Source organism: Miscanthus floridulus, chromosome 2 (genome assembly GCF_019320115.1).
Source record: "Miscanthus floridulus cultivar M001 chromosome 2, ASM1932011v1, whole genome shotgun sequence".
NCBI lineage: Eukaryota > Viridiplantae > Streptophyta > Magnoliopsida > Poales > Poaceae > Miscanthus > Miscanthus floridulus.
The window spans coordinates 96,544,735-96,567,718 of NC_089581.1; the positions used below are offsets into that span (position 1 = coordinate 96,544,735).

General features: G+C 43.6%; 1 pseudogene; it reads right to left on the reverse strand.

The window, feature by feature from the left end:
* Positions 1–531: 531 nt before the first annotated feature.
* On the reverse strand, positions 532–2,774 carry LOC136536803 (uncharacterized; annotated as a pseudogene).
* Between the last annotated feature and the right edge of the window lie 20,210 nt (positions 2,775–22,984).

A 22,984-nucleotide genomic window follows, 5' to 3' on the forward strand; every position in this document is an offset into this window, starting at 1 on the left:
GCTATCCACCCATAGCCCCCACCAGATCTAGTCGCCCCTCGTAGATCCGACTAGGGGAGAACTAGATCTACCCACCAGAGCTCCACCACCATCCCTGGGGCCGCTGGAGATCTGGAGCAGCGCTCCTGCCGCTCCAGGAGCCCACTGCCTCAGCCCACTGCGCCGATGCCGCACTGCTCCGATAAATCCTGCACTGCCGATGGAGGAGGACCCACCGTCGCCCTCCTCGTGGCTACCTAGGTCCAGCCGGCTACTCTGGCGGCGGCGAGGTTGAGGGCCCCGTGGGAGAGAGCTTGCCGCAGACGGAAGTGCGGCTGCCCGACTCGCCCCTTTGGGAGCGACACGGGAGCCTACGAATGTTTTTAAGAAGAGAGCTGTTTGCACGTATGTTTTTATCATCGTATATCGAACAAAGCTATACAAAAATCCTGACTGATTCTGAACAGACAAAGCATGCATATATAACACATATATAGAAGTTGGCATCGCGATAACATATATAGAAGTTGGCATAGGATCCGAACTTTAAACTTAGGATGCAGGTTCTGTGGCTTGAGACGGTACAGGATCCGAAGGCGGTGGTGGCTCCTGTCCAGCGACTGCGACCGCAGCCACCTCCTATGCAGTTTGCTGCAGTTCTGGCTCCACCACCGGCTACCCCGTGGCCAACTTCGGCAGCTGTGTTGCCATCGGGGGCTTGGTGGAGCTTGTGGGCATCGTCGTCACCTGGAGTAGGATGTAGGACACGATCTGCATGCCTGTGGTGGCGACAGTCAGGACTGTCGCTGCCATGAACAGTGAGCTACCTAGGGCGTGGGAGCAATCGCCGTCGGCATCCACGTTAAGCTCAGCGCCCGTGACAAACAGTGCCACCACTTGAAGCACAATGATCCTGCAATATGGAGTATGGATGTGCATAACTTTGTACCAGTTTTAACTGGAATGGAAAATATAAATGTGGAAAACACACCGTTTAATTTGTGGCTTAATATATTATAGAGACACATGATAGAACCAAAAAAATTAGAAAATAAAATCGCTGTGGACAAAAACATGCTTTAGTTTAACTAGCAAATATGCCTGTGCGTTGCAACGGAAGAAAAAAATTTATCAAGCATTCATGCAAAACGATGACGTGAATGGTACATATCTACTTATGTTTTATCCTTTTATAATTTATTTTATGATGACCGTGACATCCATAATATAAGTTAATACTAACAATAAATAACAATGTCTTACTAAACCTATATCAAATTGAAATACACCTTGGTATATTTTTCCTTTCATTGCAAAGCACATAATTATTTAGCTATAAGTATATCGTAACTTTATTTTTTCGTAATACCCATGTATTTCATGCCTCAATATCGACCTTTGTAGCTTTTTTTATGCATCATATCAATCTCCATAATTTGTCTATCCAGCAGTGATTGAATTTTTAGACGTCCTCGTCAGGAATTACATAAATACATTTGTAAGATTTTAATAGATAATAATCTGCGAAGTTTCTCGTTCATGAAATATTTAGTTGTGCCGCAAAACTGGTTTGGCATTTTTATGATTTTTCTATGATTTTGGTGAATTTTGCAATATCTCTGTTTTTATAGAAAAAGAGAAAAACGAAAGAAAAGGAAAAAAGCTTGCATAAGGAAAAATGCTTGCATAGGCTTGGTCCAGCCCACAACGAAGCTGGTCCAACTGCAAGGATTCAACCCAGGTCAAAAAAGAAGCCCACCAGGAGAGGCTCATTTAGATCTAGACATTTTGCATCAGAAATCCTGATATATTTCAAAAACTATTAAGGCTCTCCCATCTTTTCTTTCTCTCTAGTATTTTTATATTTGGAACCCTATATTTCTTTCTGTTCTCTTCCCTACTCCTAATCTCTGTTAGCATAGAGACCGAGACCGAGCCGGTGATTGGAGGAGTAAGAGGCAGAAAAAAATACGGTGAAAATTTTGGCTTTTTATTATTAGGTATAGATTTACTAATAGAGGACAGAAAGTTGACTGATTTACATATATAAATAGCTTCCCAGATCATCGTCGATTCTAAATTATAAGATGTTTTAGGTTTTCTGGATTCATAACTTTTCCTATGATATATTATGTCTATACATAATAAAAGATATGCATCTTGAAATACCAAAACCTGGACGGAGGTAACTAATACGCGTGCGTATATGTACCATGAGACGGCGGAGAGGACGATGCCGATGATGCGCCTTGTCTCCGTTGGTACCTCCCATGTCCGGCAGCACCCGCAGCACAGGTTGGTGGCGGTGACCACGACCTGAGCTGTGATCGCCAGCAGCGCCACGACGATGCCGCAGGCCAGCGCCGGCGTGGTGCGGTACTGACACTTTCCGTCGCTGTCATCATTAGGCCCCCGGACGTAGGCCTGCGCCGTGGCGGCCTCCCCGGCGACTCCGAGGATGAGGATGACGAAGCCAAGGAAACCCACTGCAGAGCACACCACCGCGACGTGCACCCGCATGATGACGCCGCCTTTCTTCTCCGTCGTCGTCGTCGACTCAGCTGCTACTATGTGCCCACATGACATACTCGATGCTTCGTCCTGCTTAGCAGCTTCTTGGCTGTACTACTGCGCGCTCTCTGATATACATATCATTCCACACGCAGGCTTACTACATCCATGCATCGTACAGATAGTATAGTATTAGTGAGCTTGCTCGACCATGGTTGTTGCATTGGTTACATTGTTGCAGCATGCACTTTGTACTTTTGTGTATACCTGGGTGCAGCTTGCATTGTCTGCCTCCAATGTACGTGCAAGATTTCACTTCGGGGTCTCAGCTGCCTCTCGCATTATTTGTTTTTACTTTGAATCTTAACTCAATGCAAAGATGGCAGGATAAATAAAGTAATTATAAGGAAACGAACAGCTAAGGCGTTGGCAACGAAATGATCCAGTTAAGAAAAGGAGGAAAGTTAAGGAGGAAATTGCATAAAAATCGGCGCTTCTTTCTTTTGCTAGGGACATTATACGCTGCCCCACCAAAGGTCATATAGTCCAGTTGGTCAGAGTACCCCAGCAACACCTCTCATGTCCTAGGTTCGACTCCACATGAGAGCAAATTTTAGGCTTAGGTTAAAAAAAATCCCCTTGTCCGTCCCATATACAAAGCACTGGAGGGGTTTTTTGGGCCTGATGAGAAGGTCTTCTTCTTATTTGGAATGCTGTGGTCTTAACATCTTTAGGTCGAACTTTTTTTTTATTATATGCTGCCCCCTCTGTCCCAAATTCAAATAAATCAACTAATATATCAAGATAGCACTTATCTAAATATAAAGCTAGAAATTGTTATATTTTTAGGATAGATGGAGTATCATAAAGAAAGAATAACTCATATATTGAGAGAAAGAAGCCATAGCATCTGGTTCCTAGGAACAAAAAAAAACCGCTGGAAGGGATAGACATGCAAAATACTTCAAGTTCATTGCAAGGCAAACATAGATAAACATAAAACGTGATCAAGGACCAAGCAAAGCTTAAAGAACATATTTTCTTCTTAAAAGAATCGCAACTAATCTTTTGTTAGCTTTGCAGCAGCCCCAGCCCCCGCCGCAGCCGCAACAAGCCCAGCCGAGCACACTGATTGTAGTTTCAGCCTTTTACTGATGAAACCAAGCTCTTAACAAGCACCAAACACAAGACTAATAAACACTACTAGAAATATCCACTTATATGACAAAAATGTTAATGACGAATCTGAAACCGTCATAGAAGAGCGTTTTTTTATGATGAATATTTCTGTTTCGTCATAGATCGGTGGTGACGATCCTGCAACCCTCCCTTTCTATGATGAAATCAGGCATCATCACAAAAAACGTCATAGAAGAGCGCAGGATTTCATCACAGATCACTCGCGCGACTCATCTGTGACGATCTCCTTTAAAACTATGACGAACAGGGCTTTGTCATTGAACTAATTATGCATATGTGACGAAAAATATTCTATCTGTAATGAACGGCTTCATCATAGATCTCCACACGGTACTTTCTCCGTCCGACGTGTACCTGTGGGACCTGCAGTTACTCATCCGCGATGTTTGCAATTTGTCATAAAAATCTCTGCTCAATCATATCTCCATGCGACGTGTACCTGTGGGACCTGCAGTTACTCATCTGTGACGCTTTTAATTCATCATAAAAGTCTCCGCTCGGTTCTTTCTCCATCCGACATGTACCTACGGGACCCATCAGCATCCGACCTGTAGGACCCGACGACTTATGTGTTACGTGTACCTGTGGGACCGTTCTCCATCTCCATCCGACCTGTGGGACCCGACGGCCCATCTTCATCTGACTTGTGGGCCCCGACGGCTTGCGTGTAACTTGACGCTTGCAATTCATCATAAAAGTCTCCGATCGGTCCTTCTGCATCCGACCTGTAGGACCCGACGGCTTACGTGTCACGTGTACCTATGGGACCTTTCTCCGTTTCCATCCGACCTGTGGGACCCAATGGTTTCATGTCACTTATACCATGTGTGCCATCAGGGTTTAATTTCTCAAAAAAGGTCTGGTACCTGGGTGTCGAACACGGAATCTAGACCAAGGATTGGAGCATCTTTACCGTTGCGCTAGACGGCTGGCAGTGCTGATATCTCTTTGGAGTCGCTATAGTATCCTATTGGCTGTGTTACAGGTTGACCTAAATTGGATATATCCCTACAAGTGGAAACAAATCTGTGCCCGCTAGACTTGTGGCGGTGGCGGCGGCGGAGGCAGAGGATCCCTGATCTGCTATGGTGGCTCAGGCTCCTTTTGGTTGCGTGGCGGGGTCTCCTGGTGGAGAGTGGCAGCATTGGCGTCCGCGTGATTAGGTGTGTGCCGCGGTAGAGGCGGCTTGAAGCAGAGCCGTGCTAGTTCATAGAACAAGGTATGAGTATCTTCTTCTATGATTATATGACTTCATTTTCTATACACGATAAAGTAAAGAACACATAAAGAAAGGTTATTTTGTATGAATTTCAATTGAAATCAATGCTTTTGTCACACAAAAATAGAAAACCAGACTATTCCATAGTATCATATGAACAAATGCACATATTAGTGCTCTCGAACACTGTATGCTTTGTTCTAATGCTAGTTTTGCCATTATCCACCCAATGGTTGAAACTCTAACGGACTTTATATACTTTTGTTGCAACAGATGGACAGATCCTGGATTCCTAATGGGAGACCATTCTCGTCGACATTCATCATAGGAGTTGAACAGTTCATGGATATGGTTAAACAAAAATACCCGGAGCAAAACATCCTTTGCCCATGTACACATTGTCTTAACTAGGTGGTTAAAACTTGGCATGAGGTAAAGGATGACTTACTTATATATAGAATGTCACCCACATAACCACATTGATTCATCATGGGGAAGAGGGAGGAGGTACTGACATTATAGAGCCATCAGATGTGCATGGGTCTCATCATGATGGCTGGATTGCAGAGGAGGAGAAAGAGGACTGCAATGATAACATATTACCAGATTTTGATGATTTAGTTCAAAACCTGTTAACATCTGAAGAGCGGGCTAAAAGAGTCCCAAAGTTTGAAAGAGTGTTGGATGAGTTGAAGCAATCTGTTTCTTCTAGATCAACCTTCTCAAGTTTCTCCTTCCTTGTTAGGTTGCTCTATATCAAGTCCCACTATTGAGTTAGCAACAACTATTTTGATGCACTATTGGCATTGATGTAAGATGCATTCCCTAGTAGCAACATACCAAAATCATGTGAGGAGGCCTGCAAATATATTCGAGAATTGGGACAAGGTTATGAAAGTATCCATGTGTGCAAGAACAACTGTGTGTTGTTTTGGGGTGATCGTGAGGAATTGCATGTGTGCCCAAAATGCAAAGAGTCTAGATGGGAGGATGCAGATGGTAGCGGGCGCATTCCTCATAAGGTTTTCTGGCATTTTCCTCTAATACCGAGGTTGCAGAGGATCTTTGCTACTCGAGGAACAGCAACGAACACCGAATGGCATGAGACTAAGTGAGAGAAGAATACCAATAAAATGAGTCATCCAGCAGACGGGGAGGCATGGTGGTACTTTAATAAAAAGTACCCAAGTTTTGCAGATGATCGAAGGAACTGGAGGCTTGCCATCGCCACAGATGGTTTCAATCCATTTGGCTACTTTAGCTCGACATATAGTATGTGGCTTGTTCTTGTAATGCCTCTGAACCTGCCACCATTGGAATATGTGAACCCATCGAATTGCTTTATATCTCTACTGATCCCAGGCCCAATCTCTCCTAGAAAGGATTTTGATGTATTCTTGGAGCCTCTTATAGAAGAACGGAAAGAATTATGGAAGGGTGTCAACACTTTTCATGTACTACATCATGACAATAAGAAATGCTTCACTCTGCGCGCTGCCGTGCTTTGGTGCATACACAATTTTCCAACATTGAGCACTTTGTCAGGCCAAACTACAAAAGGTCATTATGTATGTATTTATTGCGACAAAAATCCATTACCAAAGAGCCTAAGAAAGAAGCTAGGCTACCTTGGACACCGTCATTACCTTCCTAGGGATCACCCTTGGAGGAAGAGCTTGGATTTTGATGGAAAAACTGAGGACCGAGATGTGCCAAAAAAGTTCACCTTACAGGAGGTCCTTGAGGAACTCGAGAAGATGAAAGATGTCTGCCTAGGTAAGCATGGTGGAAAAAGGAAATGAAAGTATGGAGAAGGGCCAGTGATTTATAATCAAAAATCTGCTTGGTGGGGGCTATCGTATTGGAAGGACCTATTGCTACCACACAATCTTGATGTCATGCACATTGAGAAGAACATATGTGAAAACATTCTTTGGACATTGGTGAAAGTGGAGGGCAAGACAAAGGATACAATGAATGCTAGGCTAGATTTGCATGATATGAAGATAAGGCCTCAATATCACGGCGTGCAACAAGGCACCTCGCTTAAATTCTTAGAGCTCACAATGTCATGATAGAAAAACACAGAATAGAATTTTGCAAGTTCCTTAAAGGTGTCAAGTTTCTAGATGGCCATGCAACTAACCTAGCAAAATCCATAAGTGCAGATGGTACCATGGTAGTTGGCAAGTTGAGAACGCATACTTGCCATGTCCTTCTCTAGAGTATCATACCCACAAGCTTAAGAGGTTTTGTTCCCAAAGATGTATACGAAGCTATTTTAGAATTTGGGAACTTCTTCAAGCAACTGTGCAGTAGAACTCTGAGGAAAGAAGTCATGGAAAAGTTGAAACAAAACATCCCACTCATCTTATGCAAGCTTGAGAAGTTTTTTCCACTGGCCTTTTTCGATGTTATGGTGCACTTGGCTATCCATCTACCTAACGAGGCACTTCTTAGAGGGCCCATACAGTATGGATTGATGTAGTCAATAGAATGGCAACTGGGCACATTGAAGAATTTATTAAGGAACAGAGCCAGGCCTGAAGGATCAATTGCGGAGGCTTACTTAGAAAGTGAGACATTGGCATTTTGGGAGAGGTTCATGAATGATGTTAAAACAAGATATAATCGAGACGACAATATGTCACATGATGGGCCAGCACCTGGTGAGACCTCTATTTTCATGCATGGTGTTAAGCCCATTGTCTAGATTAGGGTAAAGGACATCAAGGATAAAGCCAAAATCAATAAGCGAGTTTGGTATGTGCTTAATAACTGTGATGAGGTTGGACCATATGTGCAGTAAGTATGATTTTTTATATGCTGATTTGTTGTTTCCTATATTATGTAAGAAATGTTACCAATAATGTAACACCCTAAAAATTTTGCATTTTCTAAAATAGCCAAATTGATTTATTTAAGCAATTTGTGAGCATTGAACCTAGGGAAATAATAATTTTATGGAATTAAAATCAATTATAAGGTTAGTAACCTGTTGATGCATACATGTTGCTGCATATTTATTTTGTGAGGATTGGTCTTGATTCAAAGTTCAAATGAATTAAAAATCTATTTGAAAGTGCTTTTGGAAATCTATTTGGAAAAGAAAAGGCAAAATTCTTTTTCTCCTCCTCCCCTTCTTCAATTCGGCCCGTGGCCTTTTTCCCCACGCCAACGCACCAGCCTAGCCCTCCCGCGGCCTGCTCGCCCTTCCCCTCTCCCCTTCCTGGGCCAACCCAGCTTGGGCCAGGCAACCGCTACCACCGCACCATCTGTCACCGCTCTCTCTATTGCCCCTGCTCCCTCCTTCGCGCTCGTCGACCTCACGAAAGAAACAACCGCCGCACAGTAGAAACGCCGCGATCTACCGCTCAAAAACAGCCATCCCCGAGCCACCTCCGCCCCATTTTTCCCCGTGGTGAGAACCCTCTCGCTCCCCTCTCTCTCCACGTGCAGTTTGTTTCTCGATTCATGGCCCGTAGACCCATTTTTGCGTGCACCCGCGAGCTTCGACCGCCGGCTATGGCGACCACCACGCCAACCGCATCCACCGACCCCATTCTCGGCCTGGCCGAGGTCTCCTTCACCCCCTCTATCCCTTGGTGTTCGCAGATGCGAAAACCGAGGCTTCTAGGCCTTGTTTCCCGTGCGCTGATGAGGTTCTTGCCATCGGCCATGGCAGCACCACCGTCGGGCCACTATTTTGGCCGGTGCCTCCCTCTCTCTCTTCCCCTCTCCAATCCAAGCCGTCCATCTCCAGATTTGCGGCCACAATTAGAAGATACCCCTTCATGGGTAGATTTGCTAAAGAGTCCCCCTGGTTTTGTCTTATTGAACCCGCCGTCCCTAGCGCAGTTTCCATAGTACGCTTCCTCAATTTGAAAATGTAAAGTGCACTGTTTTAGTCCAAAATACGTTTTCAGTATTTATAGAAATGCCGCTAGATTTGTTTTGCTCATAAAAACTTCGTTTTAGCTCCGAATTGACCTGCTCAAATTGCGTTAGCTTCGTAATTTTATAATCTATGTGTTAGTACCACTATTAATCAAGTTTGTAGCTTTTAAATTTCATGGTTAGGTTTAATTAAATAAAGTGCTATAGGAAACCCCGTTTAATTCATAACTTTCGCGTTTTAGCTCCGAATTTCGTGAACTTCGCGTTGACATGATCGTAGCGAGACATAGATTCTTTTCATAAACATTTTATCTTGTTTTCTATACTACTGGTGTACTGTTCTAACCATAGGATTGTTTGCTTTGCATGAATGTTCCTAGAATGTTGTGTGTTGCCGTGTTGGTCGTGTTCAGACGGTGAGGAGAATGTTGGAGATCAAGAGTTCTTCGATGACCAGCAGGACCAGCAAGAGTTTATGAACCAAGGCAAGTATAGCATGGGCCTACCTTGATGTCCTAATCACTTTAATCATTTACTCATGTGCATGTGTCTAACTTGGATAACCATAAGGTCATTCTAGTCTTTTGATGACATGTTCCCTTGACTCCTATGGGTTAATTACATATGGGTAGATTGCTAGTGCTCTAACTGAACATGATCTATACAATGGTTAATGGTTCTATGGAACTAAAGGTAATACATGCTTTATAACAACTGATCCATAGGGCGAAGGTGCAAATGATTTTGATCATGATGCCCTAAGCCCTCCATAAGGACTTATCTATCGACAAAAGCTAGGACTGACAGTGCAACCTTGAGAGTCATATGGCTCTGACTTTGGCTCAGTAATAGGACCTTTTATAGCTTGTTAGAGGTTACCTTTATGGCGCAAAAGGGGCTTGCCACGTTTGGTATAGGGCTGCCTCTATTCCTATGTGTATAGCCGTGATGGATATGTGCCATAGGAAAGGGGGGTTCATACATCTGCCTGCCGAGGAAACCTAGCGGCCCTAACTTGTTAGAGAAACCTATGAAATGACTTCATAGTGTACCCTGCCTGCTCACCTTGGTAGTGACATGGGAGTAATTAACCCGGGCATATGGGAATCATGACTCGCGGTGAATGTGCACCACCTCTGCAGAGGGTTACAAACTGTTATAACAGCCATGCTCACGGTCACGAGTGGCCCAGAAAACTCACAGAATAATTGGTTACTCATTGTTGTTCATTTATGATGGTTTATGATGATATGATCCAAATGATGCTAATATCTGATTAAGTGGGTTTAAATGGGAGCTTAAGCATAACTTGACAATCACTGATGATAAAATCTTGACTTACTAAAAGTGCTAACAACAGTAAACCAGTGTCATCCTTTTTGAGCCTCATGAACCCCATGTTATCTTGTTGAGTACGGGATGTACTTATGCTTGTTTACTTTCTATATTTGGATAAAAATACCGGATGGGTAACAGATGACAACGTGTATGAGGAGTTTCCTGAGGATTATTAGGCTTGTGGTCAACCAGTTGACCTTCCCTGTGATGGTGTACCACGAGAGAGAGTTATCTTTTATTTTCCGTTGTGATGTGTAAGACTAAGTTATGTTATTAACGTGATGTAAGATACACTATGATGATACTCTTTTATAATTTGTCAGCTTGTGTGTGTGACTGATCCCTGGGCACACATGAGTTAGTGCATTCAATTTTATCCTTAAAATTGGGTGTGACAAATTGGTATCAGTGTCGTGTTGACTGTAGGACGTAAGCCTAGTTAGAAATGGTCGCTTTAGCATTTTTGCTCCTCTGGTTTCATGCTTACTGTCTTATTCTTGTTATTTTACTAAAACATTTATGCTTTTCATACCTTAATCTATTATATAAAATTGTTGATTCTAATTCTATCTCACTTTAAATCTATAGATGTCTCATAACCCGAAGCCTGCCTGCCTCAGCACTACTGGCTACCGTGCCTTGTTCACCCCACGTGCTCCACAGGCGAAGAAGGAGATTGTGATCATCTCCGATGATGAGGAGATGGCTACCCCGACACCTGCACCTGCTCCTACTCCAGCTATCGCACCGGTCTATCCTACTATAGCTACCCCAGTGGAGTCATCAGCTACTTCACCTACACCTGTGCCATCCCCAGCTATCCTTGTGGTGGATGAGGAGATAGGCTGGAAGTGCAAGTACTACTTCAAGCCAGCCCCTAAGATGGCCTACTACCACACCCTCCTCACCCATGTGCTGGATGACTACTACCCCGATCTGCATGCCTCCATCAGCTATCATTGTGCAGAGTACTAGCATCCTTTGGAGGCAACCTTTTGGAAGGTAGAGCTAGTTGTCACTACTTGGAATGACATTAAGAATGGACATGAGGTGGAGACTGTCCACCGTGCCACTGCCAGGAGGGCTCATGCATTGGATGGCATGGAAGATGCAACGCAGGACGCCTACATCTACTACCATGGCCATCATTTCGAGGCCATGAGGGAGGATCGTTTCAGGTTCCTTCCTTGTAATGATCATGAGGGTGTTTGGTAGGTCTTGGCACCACCAGAGATGACCCAACTCTAGAAGCAACAGTGCAGCATGTCCATGCCATGTAGGGGGTCGATGAAGAAGTCAAGGGAGAGCTACGTGCATCACAGAGGGCCAAGAGACGCCTCTAGAAGCAAGTTGATGAACTACGTGCTCAACTTGGGCAGCCACCGATCTACAAGAAGAAGCGCCGGTCGTTCACCATGATTGACACCACCCCATAGATGTTAGGTGCCTTGTTTTAAAGCTATGACGTTGTTAGTTCGTGTTTCATGTTTAGTCTTGTCTGGCCTTATGAACTTTGATGATTAGATGTTTTTAATTGTGAACTTGGTTGATTTGGAGTTTGGTTGTTTGCTGGAAGTTTGTGGGCATGTCCACAAGTTCCTTAGGTTGGAACCTTAAGTTTAGATGAAATCTTAATGCAGATGGTTTGCTTTATCTTATCTCTGCTGTGCTGTTTTCTGGAGCAGCCTGTGTTCTTTATTTTGTATCTCGAAATCTGGGCTGCCAAAAATTCTGAATTTTTTGTGGAGATAACTAGACTTCTGTATCTTTTAAATGTCTCTAGAATCATGTCAAAATCTGTTCAGGTTTGTGAGATCTAGCTGTCACAAGTTGATGTTCCTGCACAGACTAAAACCCAGAACAGATTCGGTTTGGCTCTATTTTTGACCATGTGTGTGTCAGAATATGTAAAAGTGATCTAAATAAAAGTTGTAGCTGATCTCCTAAGCTTTCCAACCGTTCTTGGTACACCTCTGTTGGATCTCTGAAACTCAAGTTATGATAGATTTACTGAACTGCTGTTTTTGGAATCTTGTCCAGAAAATTCTCAGCATTGTTTCTTATCTCTTGTAAGCTCTCTATAATTTGGAAATCTCTAAATTTTGCGCATTTATTGGAAAACGGATGGCCGCAAGAGGAGGAAGAGGCAAAGGCCATGGTTGTGGACGTGACACTCTCATAAATCCACCACACCGTCACCTGTGACCATGGAACAATTGATGGGAATACAAGCGCAGTTGATGCAAGCTATGATGCAGCGCTTGGATAATGAACCTGCAAGAGGACTACTGCCTGTTCAGGTCAGGGATAAGCATGGAGAGTTTATGAAGGGTGGCCCACCGGTGTTCACCCATGCCTTAGACCCTATGGAGGCTTATGATTGGTTGCATGCTGTGGAGAAGCAACTTAACATAGCACAATGCAATGATCTTGAGAAGGTGTTGTATGCTTCTAGTCAACTCCAGGGAGCAGGTCAGGATTGGTGGGATTCTTTCTAGTATGGACGTCCCAACAACGCTCCTGCTATCACCTGGCAGGAATTCAAGGACAACTTCCAGTCTTATCATATCCCCGATGGACTGGGGAATTGAAGCAAGAGGAATTCAGATCCCTCAAGCAAGGATCCATGACTATGGCGGAGTATCATGACAAGTTTGCTCAACTGTCATGCTATGCTCCAAATGTTGTAGCTGAGGATAAGGAGAAGCAGCGCCATTTCTTCAAGGGACTATATGATGGACTACAGCTTCAGCTGATGTCCAACACCTACCCTAACTTTCAGTCTTTGGTGAACCACGCTATTGTGATTGACGATAAGCGCAAAGAGATGGAAGCCAAGAAGAGGAGGCTTCAAGGGCAAGCTTCTGGAAGTAACACCCACCCACGTGCCTATCCCCAGCAGGGTTTTCAGCAAAGGAATCAAGGACAATCTAACCAGGGAAACCGTGGTCAGTATCCTCAACATAACCAGTTCTAGCAACGCCCTCAGTACCAGCAATAGTATGATAATCAGCGTCCCCCGCAACAGACTGGCAATCCGGCAACACGCCAGGGAATGACCAACAATGCTCTAGTGAAGAGTGGTGCACCCAATAACCCTAATGCATGCTACCGCTGTGGAGAAGTAGGTCACTATGCTCATCAGTGTCCAAAGAAGCAGAACCAGCAAGCTCCTCAGAACCAGACTAGCAATCAGAAGTTCAACGCCCGACCACCTCACACTATGAAGGTGAACTATGTGTCATTTGATGCAGCTTAGGAGATGCCTGAGGTCATGTTGGGTACGTTCAGTGTCAACTCTATCTCTGCTACAGTACTTTTTTATTCCAGTGCTTTGCATTCATTTATTTCCCAAGCATTTGTTAGAATGCATAGCATACCTTTGTGTGCCATGAAAAACCCCATACTAGTAAATTCACCATGAGGTAGTATGCCCGCTTCTTATTGGAGTCCCTCAACTAGCATTTCCTTAAGGGGGTAGACTTCAAAGTGAAACCTATTGTGTTGAGAACAGCAGGAATTGATCTTATTCTAAGAATGGATTGGATGAAACAACACCGGGCAGTGATTCAATGTCAGGAGAAATCTGTGGTTGTGACATCACTCAATGGAGATAGAATCTGTGTAGAAGTGGTAGTGCAAGCTCAGCCTACAGCCACTGTGAATCAGTTGAATGGTGATGCCAATGAACAAGATCGTGTCATGGAGGAGTTCCCGGATGTCTTCCCCAATGACTTGCCAGGTATGCCACCTGACCAAGACATTGAATTCATTATTGAATTATTACCTAGAACTGCACCAATAGCTAAACGCCCATATAGAATGGGGGTTAATGAATTAGAAGAGCTTAAGAAACAACTAAAAGAGTTGCAAGAAAAAGGTTTCATATGCCCCAGTTCTTCCCCATGAGGGGCACCTATGATCTTTGTGGATAAGAAGGATGGTAGCCAATGGATGTGTGTGGATTACCGTTCACTTAATGAGGTTACAATCAAGAATAAATACCCTTTTCCTAGGATTGATGATTTGTTTGATCTGTTAAGAGGAGCCTATGTGTTCTCCAAGATTGATCTCCGCTCAGGATACCATCAGCATAAGATTCAAAACTCGGACATACCCAAGTCAACATTCACTACACAATATGGCTTGTATGAGTATACCATTATGTCTTTTGGATTGACCAATGCACCTACATACTTTATGTATCTGATGAATAAGGTGTTCATGGAGTTTCTGGATAAATTTTTGGTGGTATTCATAGATGACATACTGATATTCTCCAAGACTGAAGAAGAACATGCTGAACATATAAGGTTGGTCTTGCAAAAGCTTAGAGAACATAAGTTGTACGCTAAGCGGAGCAAGTGTGAGTTTTGGTTGAAGGAGGTCTCTTTTCTAGGTCATGTTGTCTCCAATGGTGGAATAGCAGTGGATCCAGGCAAGGTACAAGATGTGTTGAATTGGAAGCCACCAACCAATGTAAGTGAGATTCGTAGCTTCTTGGGATTGGCTAGATATTACAGGAGGTTCATTGAAGGTTTTTCCAAACTTGCTAAGCCTATGACAGCACTGTTGGAAAAGAATGCTAAGTATGTATGGTCGGATAAATGCCAGGCAAACTTTGATGAACTAAAGAAGAGATTGACTACAACTCCAGTATTGATTTTGCCCGACTTAAGCAAGAACTTCTCTATATATTGTGATGCATCCCGTTTGGGCCTTGGATGTGTGCTTATGCAAGAAGGAAGAGTGGTGGCATATGCATCTAGACAATTGAGGAAGCATGAGTTGAATTACCCTACTCATGACTTGGAATTAGCAGCTGTGGTACATGCTTTGAAAATCTAAAGACATTATCTAATTAGGCATAAGAGTGATATCTATATAGATCACAAGAGTTTGAAGTATATCTTTACCCAATTAGATCTGAATCTGAGACAATGTCATTGGTTATAATTGATCAAAGACTATGATTTGGAAGTGCATTATCATCCGGGAAAGGCAAATGTCTTAGCTGATGCACTTAGTAGGAAGAGTTATGCTAATGGACTTGGGATGACATTTATGTCAGCAGAGTTGTGTGCTGAAATGGAGCATCTCAACTTGAGTCTTGTCACTAATGCAATGGAATTGGTGATAGAGCCTACATTGGAGCAAGAGATACACAAAGGTCAATTGGAGGATGAAAAACTAAAAGAGATAGCGGAGAATGTAGTGCTTGGAAAGGCACCAGGATTTAGGATGGATGAGAATGGTACTCTTTGGTTCGGGAAAAGAATATGTGTATTTTATCGTAGGTTTGCCCCGCACTCAAAGGGGTTACGATTCAATATGGGTAATAGTGGATTGACTAACCAAGGTTGCTCACTTTTTACCAGTCAAGACTACCTATACAGGTGCAAGATTAGCAGAGTTGTACATGGAAATAATAGTGTGCTTACATGGTGTTCCCAAGAAAATTGTGTCGGATAGAGGCACTCAGTTTACATCGCAATTCTGGCATAAAGTACATAGATCTTTGGGGACAAAGTTGAATTTTAGTTCTGCTTACCACCCACAGACTGATGGATAGACTGAAAGGATCAACCAAATTTTGGAAGATATGTTGAGAGCTTGTGCACTACAGTATGGTAATAGTTGGGATAAGAGTCTGCCATACGCAGAGTTCTCGTACAACAACAGTTACTAGAAGAGTCTCAAGATGGCACCTTTCGAGGCGCTGTATGGACGTAAATGTAGAATGCCTTTGTTCTGGAATCAGACTGGTGAAACTCAAGTGTTTGGACCCGATGTCCTTAGAGACATGGAAGAACAAGTGAGAATGATTAGAAACAACTTAAGAGTGGATCAGTCACGACAGAAGAGTTACGCTGATACTCGCAGAAGAGAGCTGACTTTCAAAGTTGGAGATTATGTGTACTTGAAGGTGTCACTAATGAGAAGTGTGAAAAGATTCAATATGAAGGGAAAGTTGGCACCAAGGTATATAGGACCTTTTAAGATCCTAGAGAGTCGTGGAGAAGTAGCCTATCAATTGGAACTGTCTAAAAGTTTGTCAGGTGTGCATGATGTGTTCCATGTTTCTCAATTGAAAAAGTGTTTGAGGGTACCAGAAGAGCAGATTCCTTTGGAAGAGCTTGCTGTTAAGGAAGATCTTACATATGAAGAGTATCCGATAAAGATCTTGGAAACTACCAAAAGAGTTACAAGAAGCCAAACTATAAAGATGTGCAAGGTGTAGTGGAATCGGTATACAGAGGATGAGGCCACTTGGGAAAGAGAAGAGGATCTGAGAAAGTCTTATCCCCAACTGTTTGAGTAAGCAATCACTTGAATCTCGAGGATGAGATTCATTTTAAGGGGGTAGAATTGTAACACCCTGAAAAATTTGCATTTTCTAAAATGGCCAAATTGATTTATTTAAGCAATTTGTGAGCATTGAACCTAGGGAAATAATATTTTTTATGGAATTAAAATCAATTATAAGGTTAGTAACCTGTTGATGCATACATGTTGCTGCATATTTATTTTGTGATGATTGGTCTTGATTCAAAGTTCAAATGAATTAAAAATCTATTTGAAAGTGCTTTTGGAAATCTATTTGGAAAAGAAAAGGCAAAATTCTTTTTCTTCTCCTCCCCTTCTTCAATTCGGCTCGTGGCCTTTTTCCCCGCGCCAACGCACCAGCCCAGCCCTCACATGGCCCGCTCGCCCTCCCCCTCTCCCATTCCTGGGCTGGCCCAGCTTGGGCCAGGCAACCGCTGCCACCGCACTAGCCGTCACCGCTCCCTCTGTTGCCCCCGCTCCCTCCTTTGCGCTCGCTGAGCTCATGAAAGAAACAACCGCCGCACCATAGAAATGTCAGGATCCACTGCTCGGAAATAGCCATCCCTAAGCCACCTCCGCCCCATTTTTCCCATGGTGAGAACCCTCTCGCTCCCCTATCTCTACCCGTGCAGTTTGTCTCTTGAATTGTGGCCCATAGACCCATTTTTGCATGCGCCCACAAGCTTCGGCCGCTAGGCATGGCGACCACCACGCCAACCGCATCCACCAGCCCCATTCTTGGCCTGGCCGAGGTCTCCTTCACCCCCTCTATCCCTCGGTGTTCTCGGATGCAAAAACTGAGGCTTCTAGGCCTTGTTTCCCGTGCACCGGCGAGGTTCTTGCCGTCGGCCATGGCAGCGCCATCGTCGGGCCACTATTCCGTTGTCGACCATGGCAGCGCCAGCGTCGTGTTCAGATGGTGAGGAGAATGTTGGAGATCAAGAGTTCTTCGATGACCAGCAGGGCCAGCAAGAGTTTGTGAACCAAGGCAAGTATAGCATGGGCCTACCTTGATGTCCTAATCACTTTAATCATTTACTCATGTGCATGTGTCTAACTTTGATAACCATAAGGACATTCTAGTATTTTGATGACATGTTCCCTTGACTCCTATGGGTTAATTGCATATGGGTAGATTGCTAGTGCTCTAACTGAACATGATCTATACAATGGTTAATGGTTCTATGGAACTAAAGGTAATACATGCTTTATAACAACTGATCCATAGGGCAAAGGCACAAATGATTTTGATCATGATGCCCTAAGCCCTTCATAAGGACTTATCTGTCGGCAAAAGCTGGGACTAATAGTGCAACCATGAGAGTCATATGGTTCTAACTTTAGCTCAGTAATAGGACCTTTTCTAGCTTGTTAGAGGTTGCCTTTATGGCGCAAAAGGGGCTTGCCACGTTAGGTATAGGGCTGCCTCTGTTCCTATGTGTATAGCCGTGATGGATATGTGCCATAGGAAAGGAGGGTTCCTACATCTGCCTGCCGAGGAAACCAAGCGGCCCCAACTTGTTAGAGAAACCTATAAAATGGCTTCATAGTGTACCCTGCCCGCTCACCTTAGCAGTGACATGGGAGTAATTAAACCGAGCATATGGGAATCACGACTCGCGGTGAATGTGCACCACCTCTGCAGAGGGTTACAAACTGTTATAACAGCCGTGCTCACAGTCACGAGCGGCCCGGAAAACTCACAAAATAATTGGTTACTCATTGTTGTTCATTTATGATGGTTTATGATGATATGATCCAAATGATGTTGATATCTGATTAAGTGGTTTTAAATGGGAGCTTAAGCATAACTTGACAATCACTAATGATAAAATCTTGACTTACTAAAAGTGCTAACAGCAGTAAACCAGTGTCATCCTTTTTGAGCCTCATGAACCCCATGTTATCTTGTTGAGTATGGGATGTACTTACGCTTGTTTACTTTCTATATTTGGATAAAAATCCTGGATGGGTAACATATGACAACATGTATGAGGAGTTTCCTGAGGATTATTAGGCTTGTGGTCAACCAGTTGACCTTCCCTATGATGGTGTTCCACGAGAGAGAGTTATCTTTTATTTTCCGCTGTGATGTGTAAGACTAAGTTATGTTATTAACGTGATGTAAGATACACTATGATGATACTCTTTTATAATTTGTCAACTTGTGTGTGTGACTGATCCCTGGGCACACTTGAGTTAGTGCATTCAATTTTATCCTTAAAATTGGGTGTGACAAATAATAATTCTTATATGTGCTACAGAATATATAGATAAATTTTAGAGGAACAAGGGGCAAGTGATGATGTTGATAGTAGGCTAGCAGCAGAGTTTTCCAGCTTGGTTTTAGTCTCATGTATGTGATTAGCATATTTTAGTTCTGTCAGGCCAATCATTGGCAGAATTATACGACAACTTAGTGGTGACGATGGTTTCATGTTTGTGTGCAGATTGAGGAGCTACATAGAGAGAAACCAATAGAGGTCAGTGATAGTTTGTATGTAATGTCATGTGGTCCTGATACCCGAGTCTAGGTCTATGTAGCTTTCAGTATTAATGGAGTTAGGTATAGCACTATAGACCGCAAGAAATCCCTTCATACATAGAATAGTGGTGTCATGACCACCATCACAAATGAAGGCCAATCAGTGGAATTTATGGTGTTCTTAGAGAAGTTATTCAGTTGTTGTATAACTCCAGCATACAAAGCCATAGAACGGTGGTTGTTCTATGCTATGACTAGTACAATCTAGATGGCACTACGAAGTCTACAAGCATTGACGATGATTGACATTATAGATCCATCAACATTAAATCATTGTGGTACAAGGATGACCCTTTCATTCTCGCAACACAGGCAAGGAAGACGTTTTATCTGCCGGACACCTCCTTGGGCAAAGATTGGTGGGTCATGCAAAAGTTCGAACATAGGGATATGTATGATGTGAATGAAATAGAGCCTATAGTGCACCAAGATGATCATTGTTCTGACAACGAGCATGAAGTCCTGTTGGGTGATGGTGATCAGGTTATGCACGAAGATGGTCATGGTGGAGAAGGCACTGTCATTCAAGCCAATATAGAAGACCTTCTAAGAGATAAGAGGGAAGCAGTTGGCATACTTGAAGGCAGCGAGGATGAAGATGAGGATGAAGATGATACTGGAAACCAGTATTGCAGTGATGACAGTAACTATGGCGACCGAGATCATAGGTCTAGAGATGACGATGACTTGTTGGAGATTTCATGTATAATCTTTGGGATAACATGTATTCTAAAACTGCACTTTGCTTTGGATTTTTGGCTTTGTATTCTGAATATGTTCAGTATGCTTAGTTGTTATAAACTTGTGCTTCAGCGGACACATAGGCTTTGTCTGTCGGGGTTAGTACTGCACTATGCGGACTATCTATTGTGTACATGAATATTCCATTCAACTGAAACTAGTACTTGTTATAGGTTTATATACACTGCATAATCCATTGACATAAAAGCATACCTTTCACACAACATGTTCCAAACACTATGGCAAGATCATTAATCCATTCGACTAGCATGCCAAGTATGTATACTGATACATGTCTGGTTTACCAAACCAAGGCACAAAGCAACCCTACGGGTTGCCAATAGTGAATTGGATGTAGGAGGAAAGCCTCTGTAGTTATTTCACTCCAAAAACGTTGTCACAACAGTCGAGGGGCAGACTAAAGAGCGAAGAGGAGTTGCTTTCATAAGCAATTTCTCTTGGTTGGTTTTGTAGAGGCATATAGTAGCTAGCTAGAGATGGCTACACTTTTTAATATCCGATGAGAGATCAAATGGATAGCGGCGAACTTTCTGGCGTGTGCAGTAAAAAAATGCAACAGCTATGCCTCCTCTGTTGTGCATTAGATCGAGGCGACACTTGTTCAGATGAACTCCTTACTACATGGTTCTTGCAAATTCAACAAATTTTATCGAAGACATGAGTTGGGTTCACCATAGATCAAAGCCACTCATGACTACTACCACTACTGATACATTTTTTGTTCACTAAACCAAGGCACAAAGGTATCCTTACGTGGTTGGCAAGAGTGAGAACTGTCCGGCCCGGTCAGACGGACGATGCTCGGACCATCAAGTGCGCATGAAGATAATGGTAAATGTTACTTTGTGAACCAAAATGTTTGCACAAATACGTAGTGCCATCTGACCATAAGAGGAGAGTAGTGCATTCCCACTACTCAAAGGCATCCAGCTATTACCTAGACATACTAGTTCTAGCTACAGATGATTAACATGACTTTACACGAGGTAGCATACTAGACCTCTCCTCCACGGTGAACTAGCATGATGATACCAAATGTATGGCCATCGGACTTTCTGTCTAGGCAAGACTTGTTTAGATGAACACCTTGTGGCATGGTTGTTGCAAGTTCAACAAATTTTATCAGATACATGCAAACAAGATGAGTTGGGTTCACCACAATTACGTGCACAGTAGAATTTCAACACCTATGGCTACTCTGTTATGCATTTAGGCTAGGCTTGCTCCTCTCAAAGAAACCTTGGGTGGTTGCCGAGAGCGAAGTGACAATTTGGGTTCAACACAGATCAAAGCCACTCATGACTGCTACTACCACTACTGATACGTGTTTGGTTCACCAAACCGAGGCACAAAGCAACCCTTGCACGGTTGGATTGAGATATGTCTGGCACGTTCAGGTTTACAATGCTCGGACCATCATGTACGCACAAAGATAATGGTAAACGATGCTTTGTGAACCAAAATGTTTGCACAAATGCACACATTACATGCATAATAAGAGGATATCAGTGCTACTAGATAGAAAGATAACGACAAACCAGACTTCATATATATGTGGATTATAGCAATGATACGAGTTTAGCCAACATAACCATGCCTTCATGTGCCATAATAATAAGAGGAGAGCAATGCCATCCCACTACTCAAAGTCATCCAACTACTACCTAGACATACTATTTCTAACTACAGATGATTAACATGACTTTATATTATTTCTAACAGCACCTGGAAGCAAACTAGTCCTAACTCATATGTTGACATGACTTGATACTACTAATGAGGAGTGCCATCCCACACCTCTACGCAAGTCATGCAACAAGGGCACCAACAGGTACAAACAAAATCCAACGCCTGCAAGGTAAACCGGCCTTGGTTGAAGCCAACAAACTTCTCCACCAGGGCGAATCAGCATGACCGGATGATCCCTTTAGGCCATCCAACCCTAGTTCCTTGCCAGGGCATGATGGTGGGCAACGTTCTTGTCATTGGTGTAGGTGACATCTAGGGGGGCATGTGACCTTGCCAGCACATGTGCCCTAGCATTGGCCTTGATCCAACCACAGGCCTTACGATTGGGGCAGATGGGGCACACTAGGTCACCATATGGGCTGACACACAAGAATAGATTCGGGCCTGGGAGAATAGGTTTTTCATAGCCGGGCAGATGATCATCCTTCGAGTCTATCCTGACGTAGCCCAGAGAGCCGTCAGACTTGAACTCGGCGTCGACCAAGATGTCAACCATGGCCTCAGCCTTGGCCAAGATATCGGCCTCATCATTAGCCCTGGCCTTGGCCTCATTGCCGGCCTCAATAGATGGCGAGTGGACCGTGATGGTGCAGTTGACCCGCCCACTTGGGGAGCGGATCCTACGATGGCAAGTGGACCTGGTGATAACGAGTGAGACCGTACTAGGGCCGATGGTGGCGAGTGAACCACCAGTGCTAGTGGCATCAGCATCATCACAAAAGGCGATAGGGAGAGCAATAGCCTAGGAGATGGCATGAGTCTCAATGACGGGAATGACGATCTATAGGGACTAGACATCATCGCCGCCTCCGCCGACACCAACTTGGGGTGCGCCATCAGCCCTGCCTCTGCCAAACCACTACAGGAAGCATGGACTATAGTTGGGCCACCAACAGCCTTCATGGCAACCAACGGGGTGGCAGACGTGGGTGGTGAAGAGAGGGCTTTTGCGCAATGGAAGGTGGAATGGTAAACAATATGAATTAGGGCGAGGCTAGGCTTTATGTATACATAGGGACGGCTAGGGCTTCTAAGGCAAGATACTCCATAAAGATTTATTTATACACAGGGACGCTAAGGCTTCTATGGCAAGATACTCCATAAAGATTTATCTTTTCCATAGGTGGGTGCCATCATGCTTCCTCGCGAATCACAACCGTATGACACCGGCGGTTGCAAAAACAGAGCATGTCTCCTACATTTATGCTGATGAGACAATGTTAGTCTAGGCACGATGACATCAATTGTGTGGCCGGCAGACTTTCTGGCGTGCACAGTAAAATTTCATAGTTTGTGATTGACTACACTCACTCGTCATTTCATCTAATATTATTATTACTAGTAGTAGGGGCATGGTCGCATGACCATGTTCTCCTTGGCTTTTAATTTAATAATTCCTAAAAGAAAGTAACATTTTTCATAATCTATGACATGGGGCTGGGAATACATTTGCACAA